At 40.0% G+C, this 27,364-nt stretch overlaps 1 protein-coding gene across 4 annotated transcripts in view; it reads right to left on the reverse strand.

The window, feature by feature from the left end:
• LOC146406133 (uncharacterized) overlaps positions 1 to 27,364 on the reverse strand; it is a 196,805-nt gene that overhangs the window by 80,325 nt on the left and 89,116 nt on the right. Inside the window, exon 1 of one of the 4 annotated variants that reach the window (XR_014806456.1) lies at positions 26,426 to 26,525. The exons of the other annotated variants lie outside the window; for them this stretch is intronic. The gene's annotated coding sequence lies outside the window, so the exon portion shown is untranslated. Of the gene's footprint in view, positions 1 to 26,425; positions 26,526 to 27,364 lie in introns of those variants that run through there. 4 annotated transcript variants of the gene reach the window in all.

A 27,364-nucleotide genomic window follows, 5' to 3' on the forward strand; every position in this document is an offset into this window, starting at 1 on the left:
CAAGATAAATGAAGCATATATTCACATATAGATAATACTCAAATTTTTAAACATTTCTTTGGGTTAGAAGCCAAACTGGAAACAACCCAAATGTCCAATAACAGGTAAGTGGGATAAACAAATTGTGACATAGTCATACAGTGGGATGATTCTTTGCAATCAAATGAATGTACATGCAAAAACCTGGATGAAACTCATTAACGTTAGGATGAGCAAAAGAAACCAGACACGAAAGATTGTACTCTACGATTGCATTTATGAAATTCCAGAAAACGCAAAACTACTAAGTTATGGTGCATTTTGCAAAAGGAAGGTAAACATGTTAATTACAAAGGTACAAGTGAGTATCTTGTTCTTTACTGGAGTTATTAACACTAGATGATAGCTTTTAATTGCTTTGGCCCAGAAGTCACACATGACATTTCATTCATATTCCACTGGTCAGCCCTGGTCATCTGGCCCTAACCTCCAAGGAAGGCTGGGAGATCTTGGGGACAGAATAGAATATTTGGTGAGCACTGAATCTGCCACATACTCCACCAAGTTCAAGATATGATTAAGGGGTGAGGGAAGCTTAAAACTGGAGGCAAGGAAAAAAGGAAGCTCTCTACATTGGATTGGGAGGGAAAGAGGATGGATAGGAGAAAGCATTGAAGACAAACTATGTCAAAAATTTCCTCAGTTATTCCCAACCCACTTCTTCCATTTCATCTGTCATCTCTTCCAGGGTCAGATAATGACCGTCTCTGCTCAGTTTCCTCAGCTGCAGTATAGTAACAAGTAACATATACCATATATATTTATGGAAACATAAAAGTGGGACCACAGGGCTACAATTGTTGTTGACCTCACCATATTACTGAGGGTCTGAAAAAAAATACAGTCATTTAAACTTCAGCGTCATTATTGCAAGATCAAAGAGCCAGTCAGGATAAGCCTACTGTGCAGAACAAGATCCGATTATCAATTTTGTCAAAGCCAAACGTGTGTTATCACAGGATATTATTATCATAGGGATTCTCTGCAGGTAATGAAATTTTAATTAATTTTTGTGGGGAAAAATCTAGTCTATGAATGGTTATTTTACAGTGTCATATTTTTGGATATATTTACTTAGAACAAACTATGGCGTATTCCACAATACAAAGCTATCTCTATGGAAATTCAATTCAAATAATTGACACTCCATAAGCTTAGTGTTTTGATTCAACACCAAACATTTATTGCATACTTATCAAGGGCCAAGCATCATACGAAACATTCACATGTGTTATATCATTTAGGATCCTACAACTCTTTTTGGGTGGTAGGGCCACAAGGCCAAAGAATGTGGAAGTTCTGGGGCCAGGGCTCTAACCCGAGCCACAGCCACAACCCAAGCCACTACAGTGACAATGCCAGATCCTTAACCCCCTGCACCATGAGAGAACTCTTGGATCCTACAACTCTTTGGGTTAGAGTTACTGGTTTTTGTTTTGTTTTGTTTTTCACAACTGAGGCTCAGAGAAATTATCTAATGGTAACTCTAACATAACAGAGGTGAGATTTGAAACCAGGTTTTCTGACACTTGACACTACACTTCTAGTCTCAGCTGAAGTAATGAAAAGGTCTTTCTGCTTTAATCTCTCTTGACCTTATGATCGTGTTCCCCATTTTTACTAAACATATCTGTAAGTAGCTGCTAAGTCGCTGAAAAGGGTGTGATGGAGTACATTGAAGCAGCTGTCCAGTCTAATGTACAGTCCTCACAAAGCAGGGACTTTGACCCATTTCACAGAGGAAGAAATCAAGACTCAGAGAATTTAAGTGACTGACTTAAGGTGACACTTAACTTCTACAGAGCCAGGATTCGAATCCAATCTGTCTGGTCCAATTCCATTTTGTGGTACCCAGAGTCTCTCTATTTGTGGATGAAGAAAAAGGCAACAGCCCATAAAGTCTCCACTTACTCATGTGATAGAATTATCTCTGGAATAAGTTAAATTTTATAATAGCACGATTAGCTAAAATGATTCACAGTCTCATGCCAGAAATGTTATAACTTTCATCCCTCCCATCACTACACTGGAATAGGATACTAGGACATAAACAAAAAGCCCATTGTGAATTAGAGGAAAATTATTCTAATCAATCCACCATAAAAATATTCATGTAATTATTATAATGAAAAGAAGAATATCTTTAATAGATGAATATTAGCAGAATATTCTATCCGCATTCATCAAATATTCCTAAAACATGTAAGGTTCTACATTTTTACAAAAGAATATCAGCCAGAGATGAGGTCAGCTGCCAGCAATTGACTTCTCTTCATGTCAGGCTGACCTGGCCTTAGCCGTAATTTCTGATGAAGGAGCCGGAACCAGACCTCGTCATTTAGATACTTGGCAATCTTGTTTGGTCGCTAAGGAAAATCAAGGCAGCTAGATGAACACTGGGCAGGATGATCCAGAGAAATTCACTGCATTCTGCATCTTGCCCAGCACCCCATGAAGTCTTGCTGGCTTTATTAGGGGAGCCAGCAAGGGCTGTGCCAGAATGTCCATGCAGGAGGATTTAGGAGTGACATTGCTTGCATTTCACATTAGATTGAGGAAGTGTCAATCATCCACCTCAGAGGTAGGGTGCAGTGGGAGACCAGGACTGATGGAAATAATTAAAGGAGAAGGGGTGACCGTTTTCTAGCAAGAGAACAATTCTCTTGCACGTGACCCCAGAGATCCCCACCAGTTCCCCCATCAGGGTTCACCCCAGTCTGGTAGCAAATGAGTCCACACCCTGTGAGGACATTGGTGCAGGAAACTCGTACCTGGGAACAGGAGGTAGCTCAGCAGAAATCAAGGGATCAGTTCTGGAGGACGGACCAAACTGAGGATAGAAAGACAGACCCACCCCAGGTCCCCAGCCCCATCCCTCGCCCTGCCCTGGCGCAGGTATGATCACACCACCTGCACCTTAAAACAACTCTGGGAGAAAGGGGTGTTTTCCCTGAATTTGACTGAGATGCCCCATCATGAGACAGAAGATCATCATAGAAATCTTCAAAATACTATCACTTTTTAATATAATAAAGTTAGCCTTTCATGTGCATTTGAGTTGTGGACTGAGTTCTGTTTCTCCACAGCTCTGTTAACCTGATGGACTGTCAACTGGACAGTTGGGGTTGCTGTGCCCATGTTCTGCCTGTTTCTGTGCAACTTCTATGAATAGCAGTGACGCGCTCACCTCTTCTTTGTCATTGATGAAGGCCATACCCCCGCTCTATCACTCCCATGCTGTGTGACTAACCAATCTCTCTTGGTTTCAGTTTTCTAGTTTGAAAAAATATAAATATTGTTAATCCCCCATTATCCTGAAAATGGAATGCCAGTGTTAACCCTCTTCTCAGCTTTAAAACAGCCTTACCCATCCAGACACTACAAGCCCACCTCCAGAATTGCAGGTGCAAGACTTCCACTGCAGTTCTAAGAACTCATCCTAAGCCTCGCCTCCCACCTTCAGTCATAACCTGCTTGCCCCTGGCCTGCCTTTGCTCCAATCTCATCCCCATCTGGTCTCAAACTCTTGATCTCTGACCCTGCCCTCAATCCTACCTCTGGTGCAGTGGACTTGATGTTTATATGTGGTCTCCCCGGATGTGACCTTTGACCTCTTCCTATGGACTTTGACTTGACTGGTGTTCCCTTCTTCCAGGGTCCTATTCCACCCTGAGTATATCACTCCCTAACTCCAAGTTCACCCCTCTTGAATGCAAGTCCTCACCCTTTCAGTTCAGCAGATAAGCTTGGCAGAAAAGATGGAGTGGGAAGCTCTTTGGAAGTTTTAATTATAAAGGCATACTGTTAGTGATCACCAATACCTAAAAACAGCACACTGCCTACTCTTTCCCACTGTCGCCCTGAAATCCTTTGACTGCCACCCCATCTTCTCTTTTCTCACTCTCCCTATTTACAATTAAGTCTCTGTATAGTGACCCCCAAGCCCCAAGAAGTTATTTTAGGCTTGGACCTTCTGTGAGCAACAGCACATAGGGTTGGCCATGGATTCAGATGAAATTCAAATATTATCTCTGCAATTTACCATTATGAGCTGTGGTTTCCTCATCTAAAAAACAAGTATGATAATGTCACTCACAGGGTTACTCTGATGATTAGCACATGTAAAACTCCTAGCCCAGTGCATGGTACAAAGCAGGTGCCTAATATTCATTTTCACTACTCCCACCTTCCCTTATTTGGTCTTAACAGATGGGTTACTTGGCTCCTGAAGGGCTCACCTAGAACACTCTATTTTGAGAGAATAGAAGTGGATGGACCACTTCAGTGGGTAAAGCAGACTGGCCCATTTTAGTGCTTCTTTGTACCCCCTTTTCTCAATCCACTGCTCTCTGCTTGTGATGTTGCCTCACAGGCTACTGACAGAGGTGTTACAGGAGGCCAGCTGCAAAGACAAGAACCCCATCAGACCCATTTGTGTGCTCCAACTCTGGCATAATTACTTAAGAAGTGTATAATCACTTCCACAACCTCCCTGGATATATTTTAACTCAGCTTTAGATGGGCTATTCCATGACTGCTAGAATGGTCTCTCAGTTTTTCCAGGATGAATCTAACACCTGAACTGAATAGGCTGTTGGGACACTAGCCCACCCAGAAAGCAAAACAGAGGAAATGGGTTTAATCTCTTCTGGGGTCAATTTAGCAACTATTTACTGATCCCCTGCAAGATGATCCACTATATCTGTGGGACAAAAAAAATGTCAAAGCAGGAAAAAGGCAAAGGCAGGCCTATCATCCCCAAAGCGATGAAAGGACAGTCATGTGTGTTCCTAAAGATTCCAAGTGAAGCCTTTTTTCTAGTTTCTCTAGCTAAGGGACAGGAAGTCAATCCTTCTTCCCCATCTCCTGGTTCTGGAGTGTTGGCCCTTAGTCAACACAGAGAATCACCTTGCAATAGTTTCTATCACATCCTTATCAACTCTGACAGCTGCTGGCTGCTTAAGGAGCAGAAACCTCCAGGGATGACGAGGGGCAAGGCCATCAGAGGGAAGGAATGTGAGAAGGCTGATGAGAAAATTCAAATGACTTCCACACCTCTATCAGAGAAAACATTGAAACACTTTCTCGCTACTCTTGTTCTAGTACAACATGTCCAACATATTTTGTGTTCGATTGTTTTTTAAAAATAATTTCCAACTTTTAAAGATGGAAAGTACCTGATATATAAATATATAAAACCTGACTCTTAAAGTATTAAAAAAAAAACTCATTATAAAGCTTCTTGAAAAATATATTAATTGTGCCTCCCAAAATAGGGTGAGATGTTGAAAAGTTCCTGTAGCTGTGTCTTGAAAGGCTGAAATAATCTAAATTATAAAGTGATAGAAGTCCCTATTGAGAGTAGATAATTTATGATGTTTATACAGGGAGAGACATTAGCCAACTACAATTCATGCTAAGGAGGATTTTGAACAAAGTCCAGATGGTGTTTCAGCAGTAAAATGCAGTTATCCTGGGACTATCTGGTGAACAACAAAATTGCTGAAGTCAAGCTTGCTATCTCTTGTAAGAATCAAGTTCAACAGAAGCAGAACCAGAAACAATGGAAAACAGTTGTACAATATTTTATATCAGGAATGGCACTGTTATCTTTATTGCCTAATTCTTATTTAATGTGCAAATCATATTTTTACTGCAATAAAGGAACCAAAAGGGGAAATTCCACATTCTCATCATCCAAATACACATAATTACAAGCACACATAATTCAACACAACTGAAATCAAAGCACAGCTTCAGTTTGCATTATTTTTTCCCATTTAACTAAATATTATTTAATATCATTATGTTTCATCAGTTTTTGGCAGCTCAACAGCATTCTGTTTCATTTATGTACCATAATGTGCTATTCAAATCCCCGCTAAGCCTGCCAGTTAGGATGTCCTCGATTTTTTTTTTATTCTTATATATAAAACCACAAAGGATATCTCAAACAAATAATTCTTGTCCCTTTTTTGAAATTTTTTTCCTTAGGCACCATAGTCCTTTTGAATGTGACCATGGAACTCCAATATTTCCTGCAAATGAATTTTTGAATTTTAAAGAAAGACAAATCATTGTTTTATGTTTGGTGTGTCTTCACATCTGTGCTATTCTCTCCACCTTAAAATTTTCTATTTCATAAAGCTGTCACCAAATTCTATTGAGCTCAGATGACTGCTCACAGTAAGTTCCATTTTACTTGGCTCCAATCAATTACAGGAATATAGATGATTTACAATCCAAATCATTTGAGCTCATACATTTCACATAGGGTAAAACGGAGTTGACAACCTCACTTGAAAATGTTAAAAGGGTAGTCCATGTTTTCATGCGTGAGTAAGTGATTTCTCAGTTAAATCTGAATGAATTTGAATATGTAATAGAGCCCAAATAGCACACAAGTCTGGATTTTGTGGAATGCACAGCATGGGATCATTTCTATACTGAGATTAAACATTTCATTAATTAGTTAAGTCTCAAATCTATTTTTTCTTTTTATTCTTGATTCAGTAACTCCTTTCATGCTACGCCTTCCTTTTTTAGAAATAGAAAGAGATAGGAATATTTTTCTTAAGAAAACTTTATTTTAAAACTGCTTACAGATATCTGTTTGTGACCATACTGTATTGTTTCTAAATTGTCTAAAAGTTCTTTACATCCTTAAATTACTTTTACCCCAGTCCTCCCCAGGGATTATTTACTGAAGGAGGGTGTAGTCAGGCAGAGCGCACCTTGGTAAAAGGATGAAAGCAGTGAGTGCGGCCCCTTTAGGAAAGATCTGCAAATCAGAGAACAAGCTTTGAGTTGTCCCCTTGTAGGGTTATTGCCAAACGTACTCAATTCATATCAGTATTGAAAAGACTTGGTACTGATAGCCATGTCAAAAAAATCATGTTTGATTTATGATAGAGCCCTCAATTGCCCTAACAAAGTATGGTGTGGGGATGATGGAAATGAGCTGTTATATTTTTAAAACACCATGTAAGATAATTTCAGGGGGTGGGGTGGTAGGAGAGAGGTTGTGGGGTTTAGTTTGGAGCTAGAAACAGTAAAGGAATTCAATTCAATATTCACAGATAATAAATGTATACTTCCAAGTCAGTTATTAAGATAAAACTCTAAAATGAGAGGAAGAAAAAAGGGTAAATGTGTTGTGCCACACTTCCCACAGCTAGATGTGAATATCAATTTACTAACATGGCTGGTGTTAGTTTAATCTTTATGCTTGTGTGTGTGTGTGTGTGTGTGTGTGTGTGTGTGTGTGTATGTGTTAATTAATTAAAAAATTTTTTAAAAATTTTGGCCTCCCCACGGCATATGGAGCTCCTGGGCCAGAGATCAGATACAAGGCACAGTCACGGCCTAAGCTGCAGCTGTGGCAACACAGATCCTTAACCCACTGCAGTGCTGGGCTGGGGATCAAACCCATGTCCCAGTGCTCCCAAGATGCCACCAACCCCATTGTGCCACAGCAGGAGTTCGTAGGCTTTTGTTCTTTATGATGCCATTTCATGTAAAATAGGAGATTGAAAAAAACCAGATCTAGGAAAGAAATTCACCTGATGGACCAATTGCTTTAGGAAAGAAATATCATTTCAAGGTTAAAAACTGAATTCTGGAAGATTCACACCAAAGTAAAATGGAAAAAATTGGCTTCACTTAGAAGCAAATTAACAAGTATTATGAGGGCATTATGGGCAGTAAAGTGCTTTAGGAAAAAGTCAAAAACAAGATTTCACTTGGAAAAAGGAGGCACTGACATTACATGTCACTGAGAGGTTTCAAACTGATGCAGAGTAAATGTCTGATAGTTATCTGATGTTCTATACTGTTAAAAAGAAGTACCACTGAAAACTTCTCCAGTCATATTTGTGTTGGACTATGATTTCTAAGAGTTACTGATTATATTCAAATTATATTCATATGCTACTATACCAAGCTAAGTCCTCTCTTTCCTCTTCTTTAAATTTATATTTTCTGACTCTCTCTTAGTATATGCTTCTAACTCTCTCATTTTTATTTCATTTCATTTTATTTTATTTTATTTTGTCTTTTTGCCATTTTTTGGGCCATTCCTGCAGCATATGGAGGTTCCCAGGCTAGGGGTTGAACCGGAGCTGTAGCCACTGGCCTGCGCCACAGCCACAGCCACGCGGGATCCAAGCTCTGTCTGCCACCCACACCACAGCTCACAGTAAAGCCAGATCCTTAACCCACTGAGCAAGGCCAGGGATCAAACCCACAACCTCATGGTTTCTAGTCGGATTTGCTAACCACTGCGCCACGATGGGAACTCCTCATTTTTATTTTTTTAAGGAAACAACAGATTATAATTTATAAATAAATAAACTGTAGGAAGATGATATACTTAAACATTTAAAAGGTTTCATCATAGTCTTATGGGTGCTTAACAATTCCCAATATAATTAAAGACCAATAGGTGTTTATTAATTTCTAAGCAAGTTGTGGAAAGAACAGTGCTGGTTCTATGAGAAATGGACAAGCTTTAAAACACTTCTTCAAGCTGAAGTTTGCACTCTTTGGGGTTTCTAGATTCCACTTGGAAAGGGGGGATGACAATTTTGGTTGACATAAGAGTCCATAAGCCAGAGATACACCATGGCTTCAATGCTCCAGATGGTTCTACACACCAAAGAACTGTTCAACACAAAATGCAACCACTTCTACCACCCAACTGAGAAACCCTTGGTAGAGTCCCCGGAGAGTTTGATGTGATACTACAGACCCCAGTACAGTCTATTCATTAACAAACAACAGTTGACACACACTGTCATCTAGACACTGTGCTTGGACTGTGAGAGATGAAGAGATGAACAGGGCTCAAACCTGCCCTCAGAAATGAACAACCTACTGTGGAAAATGATTTGCAAATTAGCCATCATACTATAAAAAAAATGATTATTATAATAAAGTAAAGAAGGAAGAAAAGAGTTCCAGGAGGATCTCATTATTCAGCAGGTTTTCCCTGTCTTAATTCAGGTGGAAATTATTAGGAAATGTTTCCAAGAAAATGTAACACCTAAAATGCATGCCCATCAAGTGTTCGTTAATTTCTCCACAAATATATAGTGAGTGTAGGCACTGGGCGAAAGCAGGAATAAGACAGACATTGTCTATGTTTTCATGGAGCATATATTCTAGTAGGGGAGATAGTCAGTAAACCAAACGTTGATAGTGTAATAAATGCCACAAAGGGAACCAGTTTTTCTGGGAGAAAAACATGAGGTGGGTGTAGAGCTACTCTGAAAATATGGCTAGAGAAGGCTTCTCTAAAAATTTAATGTTTTTTTTTTTTTTTTTTTTTTTTTTTTTTTTTTTTTTTTTAAAGGCTCCTTACCCTACTATCATTATCAAATTTCTTTTTTTTTTTTTTTTTTTTTTTTTTTTTTTTTTTTTTTTTTTTTTTTTTTTGTCTTTTGTCTTTTTTTTTGTTGTTGTTGTTGTTGCTATTTCTTGGGCCGCTCCCGCGGCATATGGAGGTTCCCAGGCTAGGGGTTGAATCGGAGCTGTAGCCACCGGCCTACGCCAGAGGCACAGCAACGCAGGATCCGAGCCGCGTCTGCAACCTACACCACAGCTCACGGCAACGCCGGATCGTTAACCCACTGAGCAAGGGCAGGGACCGAACCCGCAACCTCATGGTTCCTAGTCGGATTCGTTAACCACTGCGCCACGACGGGAACTCCTAATGTTTGACATATAAAGAGGAATTGGGGAGTTCCCGTCGTGGCGCAGTGGTTAACGAATCCGACTAGGAACCATGAGGTTGCGGGTTCGATCCCTGCGCTTGCTCAGTGGGTTAACGATCCGGCGTTGCCGCGAGCTGTGGTGTAGGTTGCAGACGCGGCTCGGATCCCGCGTTGCTGTGGCTCTGGTTTAGGCCGGTGGCTACAGCTCCGATTGGACCCCTAGCCTGGGAACCTCCATATGCCGCGGGAGCGGCCCAAAGAAATAGCAAAAGACAAAAAAAAAAAAAATAAAAAAAATAAAGAGGAATTGGTGCCCATCCTCCTTAAACTCTTTCAAAAGGTTGAAGAAGAAGGAATACTCCCAAAGACATTCTATGAGGCCACCATCACCCTCATTCCAAAACCAGACAGAGATACCACCAAAAAAGAAAACTATCGCCCAATATCATTGATGAATATAGATGCAAAAATTCTCAACAAAACCTTAGCCAACCGAATCCAACAACATACCAAAAAAATTATACACCATAACCAGGTAGGGTTCATCCCAGGTTCACAAGGATGGTTCAACATACGCAAATCAATCAGCATCATACACCACATTAACAAAAAAAAAAAGTCAAAAATCATATGATCATCTCAATAGACACAGAAAAAGCATTTGACAAAGTCCAACATCCATTCATGATCAAGACCCTCGCCAAAGTGGGTATAGAGGGAACATTCCTGAATATAATCAAAGCCATTTATGATAAACCCACAGCAAATACAATCCTCAATGGGGAAAAACTGAAAGCCTTCTCACTCAAATCTGGAACAAGACAGGGATGCCCACTCTCACCACTGCTCTTCAACATAGTTTTGGAAGTCCTAGCCACAGCAATTAGACAAACAAAAGAAATCAAAGGCATCCATATAGGAAGAGAAGAGATCAAACTGTCACTGTATGCAGATGACATGATACTATACCTAGAAAACCCTAAGGACTCAACCCCAAAACTCCTTGAACTGATTAATAAATTCAGCAAAGTGGCAGGATATAAGATTAACATTCAGAAGTCAGTTGCATTTCTGTCTACCAGCAATGAAACATTAGAAAAGGAATACAAAAATACGATACCTTTTAAAATTGTACCTCACAAAATCAAATACCTCGGAATACACCTGACCAAGGAGGTAAAGGACCTATATGCCAAGAACTGTAAAACTTTAATCAAAGAAATCAAAGAAGATGTAAAGAAATGGAAAGATATTCCATGTTCATGGATTGGGAAAATCAATATTGTGAAAATGGCCATCCTACCCAAAGCAATCTACAGATTCAATGCAATCCCTATCAAATTACCCATGACATTTTTCACAGAACTAGAACAAACAATCCAAACATTTATATGGAACCACAAAAGACCCAGAATCACCAAAGCAATCCTGAGAAACAAAAACCAAGCAGGAGGCATAACTCTCCCAGACTTCAAGAAATACTACAAAGCCACAGTCATCAAAACAGTGTGGTACTGGTATCAAAACAGACAGACAGACCAATGGAACAGAATAGAGAATCCGGAAATAAACCCTGACAATGGTCAATTAATCTTTGACAAGGGAGGCAAGAACATAAAATGGGAAAAAGAAAGTCTATTCAGCAAGCATTGCTGGGAAACCTGGACAGCTGCATGCAAAGCAATGAAACGAGAACACACCCTCACACCATGCACAAAAATAAACTCAAAATGGCTGAAAGACTTAAATATAAGACAGGAGACCATCAAACTCCTAGAAGAAAACATTGGCAAAACACTCTCTGACATCAACATCATGAATATTTTCTCAGGTCAGTCTCCCAAAGCAATAGAAATTAGAGCAAAAATAAACCCATGGGACCTCATCAAACTGAAAAGCTTTTGCACAGCAAAGGAAACCCAAAAGAAGACAAAAAGACAACTTACAGAATGGGAGAAAATAGTTTCAAATGATGCAACTGACAAGGGCTTAATCTCTAGAATATACAAGCAACTTACACAACTCAACAGCAAAAAAACCAATCAATGGAAAAATGGGCAAAAGACCTGAATAGACATTTCTCCAAAGAAGATATACAGATGCCCAACAAACACATGAAAAAATGCTCAACATCGCTGATTATAAGAGAAATGCAAATCAAAACTACCATGAGATATCACCTCACACCAGTCAGAATGGCCATCATTAATAAATCCACAAATAACAAGTGCTGGAGGGGCTGTGGAGAAAAGGGAACCCTCCTGCACTGTTGGTGGGAATGTAAACTGGTACAGCCACTATGGAGAACAGTTTGGAGATACCTTAGAAATCTATACATAGAACTTCCATATGACCCTGCAATCCCACTCTTGGGCATATATCCGGACAAAACTCTACTTAAAAGAGACACGTGCACCCGCATGTTCATTGCAGCCCTATTCACAATAGCCAGGACATGGAAACAATCCAAATGTCCATCGACAGATGATTGGATTCGGAAGAGATGGTATATATACACAATGGAATACTACTCAGCCATAAAAAGGAATGACATAATGTCATTTGCAGCAACATGGATGGAACTAGAGAATCTCATCCTGAGTGAAATGAGCCAGAAAGACAAAGACAAATACCATATGATATCACTTATAACTGGAATCTAATATCCAGCACAAATGAACATCTCCTCAGAAAAGAAAATCATGGACTTGGGAGAAGAGACTTGTGGCTGCCTGATGGGAGGGGGAGGGAGTAGGAGGAATCAGGAGCTTGGCTTATCAGACACAACTTAGAATAGATTTATAAGGAGATCCTGCTGAATAGCATTGAGAACTTTGTCTAGATACTCATGTTGCAACAGAAGAAAGAGTGGGGGGGAAATGTAATTGCAATGTATACATGTAAGGAAAACCTGACCCCCTTGCTGTATAGCGGGGAAAAAAAAATTTAATGTTTGAGTTAAGGAATGAAGGATGAGAGGTGGGACATCAAATGGGGTGGTGAGAGTGGAAAGGATTCCAGGGAGAAGCAACTGTAGATAACTGAAAACAACCTGCCCTGTTTTAGGAAATGAAAGAAGGGCCATGTGAATGAAGAGCAAGAAAGGGGAGGAGAGAAGAGGAAGGTCAGCTGGGGGAGGGAAGCAGGAGTGAGGGCATTACAGGCATTGAAGGTTATTGCAAGAATTTTGGATTTCATCAAACGTGTAAAGAGGAGCCACTGAAGGATTTTAAACAGGAAAAAAACTTAATCTGATGTAGTTTTCTAACATGCTGTTTGGACTGCTCTTTGGAGACTGCAGTATAAAGAGACAGACAGGGAAGCATGGAAGCCAGGCTGGTGACTAACTGAACAAAGTACTTGAAAGATGATGGGGTTGAACTAGCATGGCAGTGGTGGAGATGGAGATGGAGACACTAATGACTTAAGATGTATTTTGGAGGTAATATAGATAGATTGGAAGTAAGAAATGGCTCAAAACCTGGTTTATATCTGGCTCAAACTCTGGGTAGGCAGCAGCCCCAATTGCTGAAATAAGGAAGGAAGAGCAGAGAGGACAAGAAGAGAATTTCAAATATTCCCCTTTCCTTTGGACTTGTTAAATTTAAGACAGCTAAGACATCCAATGGGAGGTAGGTATACAAAGGAGACTCCATCTTAAGATAATAGGATGAGGTCTCCAAAAGAGAAGATTTAAAAAGAGAAGAGTCTGGGATCAAGACTTGAAGAGCACCAATGCAGAGGGGTAACTAGAGGAGGAAGAGAGAACAAAGAAGGCTGAGAAGGAGCTGTGTGAGGAGTCTTAGGAAAATCTCTGAGGAGCCACAAGAGAACAGATAAGGCCAGTTTAGCCAGAAAGGGACAGGCTGTGGAGGGGAGTAGGGAATGGGGACAAAAACTTCAGTCCGAGATAAGAGACGTGAATGAGAGGGTTTAGGGGCTCAGACTAGTCCAGCAGGGCTGGAGGAAAAGGTACTTTGGAGGAAATCCTGGACATATTCTGGGGAAGGTGAAGACATACCATATTATGACAGACTGTATTGCACATGCTAAAGAACTGGAACTCTTGTCATGAAGGCATTAGAAATCCAATAAAGGATAGGGTAAGAGGTAATACAGTTTGATGTATATTTTAGAACAAACCCTCCAGAAACAGGACAAGGATATGGAATGGGATAAAAAGAAGAGAGGATGGGAGACAGATTTCAGGAATTTAGTTTACTAACTCTTTAGAAAGACCCAAATTAAGATGCTGGGAATGAAAACAGAGGAGATGGAATAGATTGGTCATGTTAGAAGTAAAAAGGGAAGGATTTGGGAATAGGGGTGATGAGGGAAGTATAAGATGAGTTTTTGGTTTAACCTTTCCTTGATTCCAAGATTTCTGGTGCCATTAATCAAGAGGAAAACAGAGTATGAGTGGATTTGAGAGAGGAAGATAATATGTTTTGCATATGTTGAGCTTGATTTCTTGTGGCATCTCCGACTGGAATATGGACCTGAAGCAAAAGCAAGTGGCCTAAGGTAGAAATCTGCATAGCAGTCCTGAGCTCATGGGTGGAGTTGAAAGTGCTGGAATGATGAAAAGGGGAAAGACCCAGAACTCAGCATTAGGGAGTCCTACATTGAAAGGGTGAGTTAAGGAAGGAATGGTGCATGAAGTTGGAGAAAAAGCAAGAAAAGGATATCAAAGAAATTAATGAAAGGGAGAAAAAAGGAGTGGGCAATGTACCAAATGTCACAGAGATGTCAAGAAAGAAAATGTATGAATGTACATGGATGTAGACAGAGAGATAAGTAGGTATTACTAATATTGAGAGCTATATACACACTATTATGGACTGAATGTGTCCTTCCCATAATACCTACGTTGAAAGTCTATCCCCTACTGTGATGATGTTAGGAAATGAAACTCTGAGAAGGTAATTAGAATTAGATGAGGTCATAGGGTGGAGCCCTCATGAATGGGATTAGTGCCCACATATGAGTCATCAGAGCGATCCCTCTCTCTGCTCTCTGTCACATGGAACTCAGTGCAAAGACAGGAAGTAGGAAGTGGGCCCTCACCAAACACAGAATTTTCTGGCATCTTGATTTCAGACTTAGCCTCTAGAACTGTGAGAAATAAATTCTGTTGCTTATAAGCCACCAAGTCTTCCGTATTTTGTTATAGCAGTCTGAATGGACTAAGATACACATGTGTGCATGCATGCACACACACACACACACACACACACACACACACACACACACCCTCCATTGTTCCATTAAGATGTCATTGGAACTAAATGACCTTCCAGATTTTAGAAAATGAACCAAAGAGATAAACACAGAAAGTTTCATTCACGGACAATGGAAAATAAAGATACTACTTGGAAGTCTGCTTCTTGTATTGCTATCATTTAATCTTTATGAGTACGGAAGTTTTAAAATACATAATGTGAATATTATGTATACTATCAAAGAAAACATTGACAAACTAAAAGTACTAAATAAATAACAAATAAATATCCAAGAGGCTATGGAATGCACACTTATGGTGACCTGCTAATCACCTCATCTATAGAACAGAATTATTTTGAGTAATAATTAGGTAATAATCAGTAATCATTATTTTTGAGTTGTTCTTTAATTTTAAAGCAAACAAATAATTTTAAAAGAATAAATTTAAATTTTAAATATATTATTTAGGACAGGATTAAGATGGCAGAATAGAAGGATTGGAGCTCAACCTCTCTCATAAAAACAACAAATTTTAACCAAATGCTGAACAACCTTCAACCAAATGGACTAGAAATTTTCAAAAAGATATCCTACTTCAGAAGACAAAGAGGAGGCCACATCAAGAGGTAGCAGGGGTGATTACTCAATATAAGCAACCCCATACCTGCCCTGTGGGAAGCCCACAGATTGGAAAGTAACTGTATCACAGAGACTCACCTACAGGAGTGAGACTTCTGAGCCCCACATCAAGTCCCCACACCTGGGGATCTGGGATTGGTAGAAAGAGCCCCCAGAGCATCTGGCATTGAAGGCCAATGGGGCTTGTGCACAGGAGGTCCATGAGACTGGGGGAAACAGAGACCCCATTTTTGAAAGGTGCACACAGACTTTCATGTGCACTGGGTTCCAGGGCAAAGCAGAGGCTCCATAGGAATCTGGGTCAAACCTGACTGCAGTTCTTGGAGGATCTCCTAGGAAAACAGGAGGTTACTGTGGCTTGTTGTGGGGGAAGGACATCAGAGGCAATGCTCTTGGGAATATTCAGAAGCATGCCTTTCTCTGGAGGTGGCCATTTTAGGAAAATATGGCCCCACCCATCAGCACTAAGAAGCCCCAGGCCAAACAATAATCCAGCTGGGATCACAGCCCCGCCCCTCAGTAAACAGGCAGCCTAAAGACCCCCAGGTACACAACCACCTCTAATCTCACCCAGAGACAAAGCCCAACCCACTAGAGGGATAAGAATCAGCCCCACCTACCAGTGGGCAGGCATTAGTCCCTCCCATTAGGAAGCTTACAGCAAGTCCCTGTACCAACTTCAGCCACAAGGGGAGCAGACATCTATTGTCTGCAAAAAGGACACCACACCAAAAACCTATAAAAATGAAAAGACAGAGAACTATAACTCAGATGAGGGAGAAAGAAAAACCGCCAGAAAAACAACAAAGTGATCAGGAGATTCTCAGCCTCCAGGAAAAAGACTTTAGACTGTTGGTGTTGAAGATGATGCAGGACATTGGAAATAATCTGGAGGCAAAGATTTATAATTTACAAGAAACACTGAGCAAAGAAATATAAGATTTAAAACCTAAGCAAGTAGAGATGCAAAATACAATAACTGAAATAAAAAATTCATTAGAATCAACCAACAGCAGAATACAGGAGGCAGAAGAATGAATAAGCATGGTGGAGGATAGACTAGTGTAAATCATGGATGAAGAGCAGAAAAGTGCAAAAAGATCGAAAATAAATGAAGCAAGTCTCAAAGAACTCTGGGACAACGTTAAATGCACCAACATTCGTATTATAGGAATGTCAGAAGGAGAAGAGAGAGAGAAAGGGACAGAAAAAAATATTCAAAGAGATAATAGCCAAAAACTTCCCTAACATGGGAAAGGAACCACTCACTCAAATCCAGGAAGCACAACGAGTACAATATTAAGTAAACCCAAGGAGGAAAACTCTGAGACACATATTAATCAAACTGACCAAAATTAAAGACAGAGAAAACTGAAAACAGCTAGGGAAAAGAAACAAATAACATACAAGGGAACATCAATAAGGTTACTGGCAGATTTTTCAGCAGGAACTCTGCAGGTCAGAAGGGAGTGGCATGATATACTTAACGTGATGAAAGGAAAAAAACTCCAACCAAGATTACTTTACTCAGGAAGGCTCTCCTTCAGATCTGAAGGAGAAATCAAAAGCTTCACAGATAAGCAAAAGCTAAGAGAATTCAGCAACCCTAAACCAGCTTTACAACAAATACTAAAGGAACTTCTCTAGGCAGAAAAGAAAAGGCCACAACTGGAAACAAAAATACCACAAATGACAAGGCCTACCAGTAAGGCATATATGTATACAGTAAAGGTAGAAAATCTTCCATGCACAATTATGCTACCAAAATCATAAATCATGAGAAGAAAAGAGTACAAATGTAAGGACACTGGAGATACACTTGCAATTAAGAGACCAACAACTTAAAACAATCGTGTGTGTGTGTGTGTGTGTGTGTGTGTGTGTGTATTCCTACATCAAAAGTTCAGGGTAACTGCAAATCAAAAATCTACAATTGATACACAAACAGATAAGAAAAATCAACTCAAATACCACACTAAAAAGAGTCATCAAACTATAAGAGGAGAGAACAAGAGAAAAAGGGAAAAGAAAAGAGCAACAAAGCCAAATCTAAAACAGTTAATAAAATGGCAAAAGAACATATATATCAATAATTAGCATAAATGTAAATGGAGTAAATGTCCCAACCAAAAGACACAGACTGGCTGAATGGATACAAAAACAAGATCCATATATATGCTGTCTTCAAAAGACCTACTTCACTTCTAGGGACACATACAAATTGAAAGTGAGAGGATGGAAGAAAATATTCCATGCAAATGGGAACCAAAAGAAAGCTGGAGTAGCATACTCATATCAGACAAAATAGACCTTAAAATAAAGACTATTTTAAGAGACAAGGAAGGACATCACATGATGTTCAAAGGACCAATCCAAGAATAAGATATAACAATTTTAAATATATATGTACCCAGCACATATATTTATCACAATATATGAGGCAACTGCTAACAACCTTAAAAGGAGAAACTGACAATAAAACAATAATAGCAGGGGACTTTAACACCCCACTTACAGCAATGGACAGATCAACCAGACTGAAAATCAATAAGAAAACACAGACCCTTAATGAAGCATTAGACCAGATGGACTTAATAGATATTTATTTATACGACATACCATCTAAAAGCAACAGAATACTGATTCTTCTCAAGTGCACATGGAACATTCTCTAAGATTGATCGATCACATTCTGTGCCATAAATCAAGCCTCAGTAACTTTAAGAAAATTGAAATTATATCAAGTATCTTTTCCAACCACAATGCTATAAAACTAGAAATCAACAAGAAAAAAACTGCATAAAACACAAACATGTGGAGACTAAAACAACCAATGGATCACGGAAGAAATCAAAGAGGAAATTAAAAAATACCTAGAAGCAAATGACAACAAAGAGACAACACTCCAAAACCTATGGGATGCAGCAAAAGCCATTCTAAGAGGAAAGTTTATAGCAGTACAAGCCCACCTCAGGAAACAAGAAAAAGCTCAAATAAACAACCTAACTTTACATCTAAAGCAGCTAGAGAGAGAAGAACAGACAAGACCTAAAGTTAATAGAAGGAAAGAAATCATAAAGATCAGAGCAGAAATCAATGAAATAAAAATGAAGAATACAATAGAAAAGATCAATGAAACAAAAAGCTGGTTCTTTGAAAAGATCAACAAAATTGATAATCCCCTAGCCAGACTTATCAAGCAAAAAAGAGAGAGGACTCAAATCAATAAAATTAGAAATGAAAAAGGAGAAGTTACAATAGACATCACAGAAATACAAAGGATCATAAGAGACTACTACATGCAACTATATGCCAAAAAATGGAAAACCTAGAAGAAATGCACAAATTCTTAGAAAAGTATAATCTTCCAAGACTAAACCATGATGAAATAGAAAAGATGAATGGACTAATCACAACAACTGATATTGAAACCGTGATTAAAACAACAAACAGAACAGAACAGAAGTCCAGGACCAGATGGCTTCACAGGCGAATTCTATCAAACATTTAGAGAAGAGCTAACACCTCTCCTTCTGAAACTATTCCAAAAGATTGAAGAGGAAGGAATGCTCCCAAACTCATTCTATGAGGCCACCATCACCCTGATACCAAAACCAGACAAAGATATCACAAAAAAGAAAATTACAGGCCAATTTCACTGATGAACATAGATGCAAAAATCTTCAATGAAATACTAGCAAACTGAATCTAACAATAATCCTTTTAATAAAAGGATTTGTACTTCATGATCAATTGGGATTTATCCCAGAGATTCAAGGATTCCTTAATATCTGCAAATTAGTGTGATACACCACATTAACACACTGAAGAATAAAAACCATGATTCTCGCAATAGATGCAAAAAAAAGCCTTTGACAGAATCCAACACCCATTTCTGATTAAAAAAAAAAAAACCTTCAGAAAGTGGGCATAGAGGGAACCTACCTCAACATCATAAAGGCCATATATGACAAACCCAGAGCTAATATCATTCTCAATTGTGTAAAGCTGAAAGAATTCCTGCTGGGATCAGGAACAAGACAAGGATGTCTGCTCTCACCACTACTATTCAACATAGTTTTGGAAGTCCTAGCCAGGGCAATCAGTGAAGAAAAAGAAATAAAAGGAATCCAAATTGGAAAGGAAGAAGTAAAACTATCACTATTTGCAGATGACATGATACTATACTTAGAGAATCCTAAAGACTCTACCAGAAAATTGTTAGAGCTCATCAATAAATTTGGCAAAGTTACAGGATACAAAATTAACACATGGAAATCAACAGCATTTCTATATGCTAACAATGAAATATCAGAAAGAAATGGGATTAGGTAAACAATCCCATTTAGCATCACATCAAAAAGAATAAAATGCTTAGGAATAAACCTACCTAAAAAGACCAAAGACCTGTACTCTGAAAACTATAAGACGCTGATGAAAGAAATCAAAGATGACACAAACAGATGGAAAGACATACCATACTCTTGGATTGAAAGAGTCAACATTATCAAAATGATACACTACCCAAGGCAATCTACAGATTCAACACAATCCCTATCAGACTACCAAGAACATTTTTCACAGAACTAAAACATGGGGTTGGGTGGGGGGTGAGCTGTAACAGTCCAGAGGTACCCTTGGGAGCTTTGTGGAAGGAGGAAGCCTGGCTAAGTGGACCCCAGGTAGTTACCTCACTTCCCTGACAATAGAGGCCAAGAGAACTTGGAACCTGGGTAGCCAGGCACCCACTTCTCTGGGAGAGGACAGAGGAGGCATGGACTTGCTCTGCTGTATCCCGTTCTTCCTAGGCTGAGGCTGCAGTAGAGACAATATCTGCAAAGCCAGCGGAAAATGGATCAGAACTCAGGGCAGACACCTATGTGCCTTTGCTCACAGGGGCCCAGAGGTAACACATGGAGAGGGATCTCCATCCCAGTGCAGGGATCTCTCTGATCCCACACAGTAGCCCTGTGTCCCCTCCATGGATGATTGTGTGCAGAGGGGGGTTGTGAGGGGTGGGTCTGCCTCAAGCAAAAGCAGGCTGACACAGTGTTGGATGCCTGCGGGGTGGGGCATGTCCACATCCCAGGACAAGGCTGATCGGGGAAAAGGGGGTTGTTGAGAGTCAGGGCTGAGCCCTGTGCACTAGCTGTACCCCCAGCCCTCCCGGGAGGTGGGGTATCTGAGCAGACAAGGCCTCACCTGATCTGGGAGCAGGTCAAGGGGGCAGAAGAAGCAGTGAGAAGGTAATGGACACATAGGGCTCTGACACCTTAGGGCCGGGCCCTCTGCCACTCAGTCATTGCAGAGCACTCCCCCACCTCCACTGCCCCCACCTGGGACCTGCCAGGAGCTGGGCAAGGAAGGCATCATAAGGCCTCTAGATGAAACTCTACACAGGCCATACTCCAGGATCCTCTGCCTGGCTCTTGGGGAGATCAGCACATCCAGCTCTGGCACGGAGGACAGAGACAACCAGGGCCTGAGTCCGCTGGACAGCCTGGCCCCCCCTGAGGTCCAGCCTGAAGCTCCATCAGAGGCCCAGAGCCAGAGAACAAGACACCACCTGAGCAGGGAGAACCTGCAGCTGCTCCTGCAGGAGGCCCAGGTCTGCATGAGGACTCACCACCCAGGCAGGGAGAACCTGCAGCTGCTCTGGTAGCAGCCCCAGACACTGATGTGCGTTTACCTCTGCTGGAGGGAAACGTTGCATCAGCTCCTTCAGGAGACCAAGGGCCAGAGGAGAATTCAGCAGCCCTTCAGGGTGAGCCTGCACTGACTGCTCCAGCCCCACCCCACCCCTCCATACTAGGTCCTGCACTGGCTCTTGCAAGAGCACCCGGCCAATTTCCAAAACCACCTTCCTCAAGGTCACCTCTGCCACTGCATATGGTATACTTTATGTTTTAAGAATAAAATTAGAAAGTTGAAAAATATATGTATATATATATATATATATATATATATAATTTAAATTCAGTAAAATATTGCATGTATGAGCTAAAATTTTCACTAACTGAAAAAAATATCACACATTATAGGTAACACTCCATTGTATTCTTTTAAATTTTAAACTCAAATAACTCCAGGGGATCACTTAGCAGACTCAAGTTCTTACAATGACTTAAGTCTTACAATGACTGGCTAATTTTGACTTTTCCATTTAAATACAAGAATATGTAATAGCAGCACAGAGATGGGTGACAAGAACTGCTCTTGAGGTGGGTTCAGAAGATTTGGAACAATTTTTAGTTTATTCTTTCTTTTTGTCTTTTTGCCTTTTCTAGGGCCACTCCCGCGGCATATGGAGGTTCCCAGGCTAGGGGTTGAACCGGAGCTGTAGCCACTGGCCTACACCAGAGCCACAGCAACGTGGCATCCGAGCTGCGTCTGCAACCTACACCACAACTCAAGGCAACACCGGATCCCTAACCCACTGAGCAAGGCCAGGGATCAAACCCACAACCTCATGGTTCCTAGTCGGAACCACGACAGGAACTCCAACTTTTAGTTTATTCTTGAAAGAAATGTGTAGTAGCTGAGTTCCCATGGGGCAACTGTATAAAAGAGAAGTTCTTCAAATCAACTTTCATGTAGAAAACAATGTTTCTTAAAGGATAAGTAATTAAAATATCCCTAATTTGAAGATTGTATATATAGTTAAATATCAAAAGTAATCACAGCAGTTGTTTAGAATATAGATCAACAAAGGAAACTTTTTGAGGGGGAGGAATTTCTCATTGACATCATTTAGAATTGCTGGCACATGGTGAAAATAAAAATCAGATCAAATTTGAGTAAGTTTTATTATTGTTTTTAAATTCTACACCACTGAAAATGCACACCCTACTCCCTGCCCCCCAGGGCAAACCACTCCTACCCACTAGGTGCTGGTCAGCCCCTGGGGATAGGATCTGGCCAATGTGATCCAGTAAAGCTCCCTGCTCACTACCACCCCCAGCCATCACCCCACCATCCTCCTCAAGTAGACCTTGCTGAGAACCACTATGGTGATCATATTTTCAAAAACTGGTATTTCTCCAAGGGAGAAAATATAAGGAGATAAAGGCAGAAACCTGGCTCTGGGGCTTGGGTAATACCTGAGTAAGGAAAGGGAAAAGAGAAAAGCCAGATAAGTAGTTTGAGGTTTAAATTAAAAAATAAAACAAATAAACCCAGGAAACAATGGTATTTGTGAAAACCAAGGGAGATGGGCATTAGCAAGAGCACTGGCAGTCACTACATAGAACCCCAGGAGTACGGGGACTGAAAGAGAGCCTTTACCTCTGTCCAGGAGCTCACCGGTGATTCTTGAGAAACCAGTTTTAAAAGAATAATGGAGGCAGAAACTTGCTTCTACATGGAATTAGGGAACAGCTTAAATAATACCAAAGTGGAAGACAGAGGGTTTCAATCACTCGCTAAAGTGTTTGATACAAAATGAAAGAAGTCAGTTGGAGAGGGGTTAAACCTATGACAGTGCACAGGAAAGTTTCTTTCGTTGTTTATTGGCTTTGATTTTTTTTAAGATGAGAAGACACAGGCATACTATAAAGAAAGGGAATGGTGATGGGCCTAAAACATGCCAGTGATGACCTAGTCATGACCTAGGTTAGTGCCAGCTAGTCAGTGGGTGGGCAAGTCCAGGGAGGAAGAGGCAAAAGCATGGAAGTCCCTGACAGTGGCATGTAGACAGAGTGGGCTCCATGGGAGGCACTGGTGACTGGTTGGGTAAAGTTGGAGGAATCAAAGAACTGGAAGCTTGGTGCAGATGGAGAGAAGGTTTGTTAGCTATGAAAGTCAGGAATATGCAGGTTATGATCATGGAAACATTCATTTCAAGATTATGGAGTTGGAGCCAACATCAGCTGATGATCAGGACAGACGAGATTCCAAACCCTAAGAAACACCTGTACCTGAAGGCTATGATTCAGAAAGTGAGTAAACAAGTGCTTGAGAGAGGTCTTAATGAACCAGAACAGCAGACACTGGCTGAGGCTACATTTGATACTGCTCTCTTATAGTGTGTGGGGAAGCACTTTTCAGACACATGCTAGATGATGTGTGGGATTCTGAATCTGGGTATCTTTGTACCTTAAATAAGGGATATGTAGGGTTCAAGATAGCTTTCATTGAGATTCAGGTGGCAAAGTCCTTAACACTTTTTTCTTATTATCTCTAGCATTAACTACTACTTCTGCTGGAGATGAGATTTTCAGGATGAAGTAGCACCCAGAAGCTGACCAGAATTTATGAAACCTGATATGAAGGCATTTACCATAATTAACTTTTACCAAGAAGTTTTTCCTTAACTTTCTCTAATTCTAAAAACAAGATACCTTCAAAGAATAAATTTGGAAAAAATACAAAAATGCATCAAGAAAACAACACTGTTCCTGACCCACTGAAAAAAAGCCCACACAACATTATTCATATGTTGCCACATATGTATGTGTGTGTGTTTACATATCTGAAAGAGGTAACAGTTTTGGGAAATTGTGGCAGTTTTCTTAGTAGACATGAGAAACTCCTCCAAATACAGAGATATGAGAGAAATTAAAAAGGGAAATATGAATTTCAGCACTTTTCTTGTTTTAATTAAATCCTTTGCATACATACTAGACGTCTCTGAAATCAAAAGCCTTGGTATCACCCAGTACTGCTTTTGATTCCCAGGCAGTAAATCTTTTCATGATATCTACTGTTTAAACTATTGGAAGAGAGATAAACTGTTTTAAAACCCTTAGAAAATTATTTAAATGCATGGAATAGATGGCTTGTGACCAGAAGGAATTAATGTAGATTGTCAATGAGTCCAATTTAATGTTATTTTGTTGTTGTTGTTCATGAGAAAAAAAGGAAGACGTCATTAAAACAAAAGCAAACAGATAAGTTCACGTGGAAATTGAGGCGACCCTGAAAAGAAACTGGAATAGGAAGTAAGGCCAGAGATCTTCCACTGATCAAGACCTGGAATTAAACATTAAGCAATATTTGAAACAATGATACTTTATTTTTGGTTAATGATGCACAATGGGTAAGTTTTCAGTAAAGAAAATCCATAACTCCTCAATTCCTCCTATTTTAAGTTAATAAGTATGAATATGTCTCATGAAGCAAAATGCAGAAGCAGTGCAGTTATCTGAATAATTCAGGAGAGGAATATTTAAGAGAAAATTTTGCACCTTATAGCTCCAAAAATAGAAACAAAGGAGGATTTGGTGGTTGCCTAATCATTATCCAAACCTATATTATCAGAATTAGCATTCATTATTTTGTTTTTGTTTTTAACCTATTGTTCTAAATCATGCATCAAAATAACATCAGCCATTTACTTTTGCTATTTTGATGAAGTGAAAAAGCCTGAGTACATGGGAAATTTTCTCTAAATAAAACCTTTTAACTCAAATTGGAAGAAGTGGACTGACCTTCATTTTATTTCATGTTAACAGTGCTGGCTAGTAAAATTTATAGCTAAAGAAATTGGCTTGTTGGTTCAGGCAGTATCTCACCATCTCTAGAATAAAGCTACATCCGATGGGTTGTCAGAGCTGCCTGTCTTCAGCTGTTTATTTCACAAGTAATTAGTAGAGATCTTTTATATTCTGCTAAAAGGGTCATTCTGAGAAGAAATAGAAAATATCGGACAAAGAAAATATGAGTTGATTTTGTCAGCATCAAGGATTTCTCTGCAGGAGATCTTGCTGTGGCTTTCATTATTACAACCGATAGGTGTTGCTATAGAAACTATACTGTTAACAAGCTAACAGGACAAGGCAGAGGCAGAAATGATGAAACTGGGGGGAAAAAAAAGGAAAAGAAAAAGCTGTAAGGTTGGGTTCTTACAAATGAGTCTCTTGCTTTAAAACCTTATTTCTCATGGTTTTTCCATTAATACTGCATGGATAATCTATGACGAGCAATAAGAACAGTATAATAAATTCATACAGCCCTCTTCAGCAAGGTCTCCAAGAGCTTTATAATTCAAAATGAAATTAAAAGTAACAATAAACCAATACCTGTAAAAATTAGGATTTTGAAGTCCTAAGTGATCCAGACAAGTGATGAGGTGTCTCGTAGCCCTTAAAGATAGAAATACTGAACATTCCTTACATATTTATGCCAAATGTATTTGGCAAACCAGTCAAAGGTAAAATATACCATCTCAGTCCAATTAATAATTAGGTATCAGAGAAGAAAATTCTTCAAGGATTCATTTAAAGTATATACCTAGATTAAAACATTATTTTAAAAAAAAAATGATGTGCAACCGTAATCTCAGACAGTGGCAAGTTGTTTGAATTTGACTATTTCCCCCTCTAACTCTTAACATTCAGGTTAGACAAAAGGGTAGGAAATTAAGGCCAAAATATATAGGAAGTGCACTTATAAATCAAATCATCAGAAATTGCTAGGTAAAAATCTTTTCACATTTCTATAATTGCCCCCCTTTTAAGCCTAGTACACTCCCTGCAAAATCTGCCACCTTCCAAAGGATTTCTGTGCACATAGACAAGAGGAAACACACCCATTCCTTTTTAATGCTGCTCCTCCCGAAGAAAAAGAAAACAGCCTCTGTCCTTCACCAGCAGCCTGTGAATATCAATAAGGTTGTATCCATGCTCAATGTTCAAATCCGTATGTCTCTTCACCTGATTGATTTCTGTGCCCCTTAAAATGTCTCCCAGTTACTTCTGGAAGTCCCCAAAGAGGTGATCACGTGAGCTACCCAGGGGTTCCACCTCTGCCCTCCTATTTTGTTTTTCTGGGTCTTCCTGTTCTCCTGCTCATCAGCCACAAGGAATCCTTACCATTGCTCCTGTTGATGGATCTCTTTGCAGGACCCCAGCGCCCATGAGGAGGTGGAAAGAACGTCCTGCACTCCAACTCCAAACCTGCTTTCATTTATACAACAAATAATTTTTTTGGCAACCATGCCCCAAAGTAGCCCTGCATTAGCCAGGATTCAGCTTCTTTGCCCAAGTTCACAGTACCTGCTTGTTTTTAAATGATCCATTTCCGCAGGAGAAAACAACAGTATTCAGGCACAAAACAATCTCAACTCTCCTTAGAAAATAAAATCTGCCCAGAAAGCTGCATGTGCAGCCATGAGACTCTGCTCACCTCTCAGGCAATAGGCTGTTTTTACCTGGAGCTCCTTGCTGCCACTGATCTCAAGCATCAAGTTTGGTTGTAACCACTACTTTAAGTCTGCAAAACTAACTGTATCATTCAAAAGCTTGTCCCAGGGAGTTCCCGTCGTGGCACAATGGTTAACGAATCCGACTAGGAACCATGAGGTTGCGGGTTCGGTCCCTGCCCTTGCTCAGTGGGTTGATGATCTGGCGTTGCCGTGAGCTGTGGTGTAGGTTGCAGATGCGGCTCGGATCCCGTGTTGCTGTGGCTCTGGTGTAGGCTGGTGGCTACAGCTCCGATTCGACCCCTAGCCTGGGAACCTCCATATGCCGCGGGAGCGGCCCAAGAAATGGCAAAAAGACCAAAAAAAAAAAAAAAAAAAGCTTGTCTCAAATAGAGAGAGAGAGTCTATTCCAACCTGTATTCAGGTCTCCGTTCCACTCTTGGGAAGAGAGAAACCTGAAGTTTTCAATCGTATTTTTACCCTTGTCAACAAGGCTTCAAATATCTTTGGGCTAAATTTCAATCTGGATGCAAACTCAGGGACATCCTTCCCTTGTTTACAATCTTTCTGCAAAATTGAAGAATCAAAGCACTTGAGGACTTTGATGGCA

The sequence above is a fragment of the Sus scrofa genome, chromosome 1 (assembly GCF_054392235.1).
Source record: "Sus scrofa isolate SSC_HxYL_T2T_F1_AM1 chromosome 1, Sscrofa_HxYL_maternal_Yorkshire_Landrace_v2.0, whole genome shotgun sequence".
Classification (NCBI taxonomy): Eukaryota; Metazoa; Chordata; class Mammalia; order Artiodactyla; family Suidae; genus Sus; species Sus scrofa.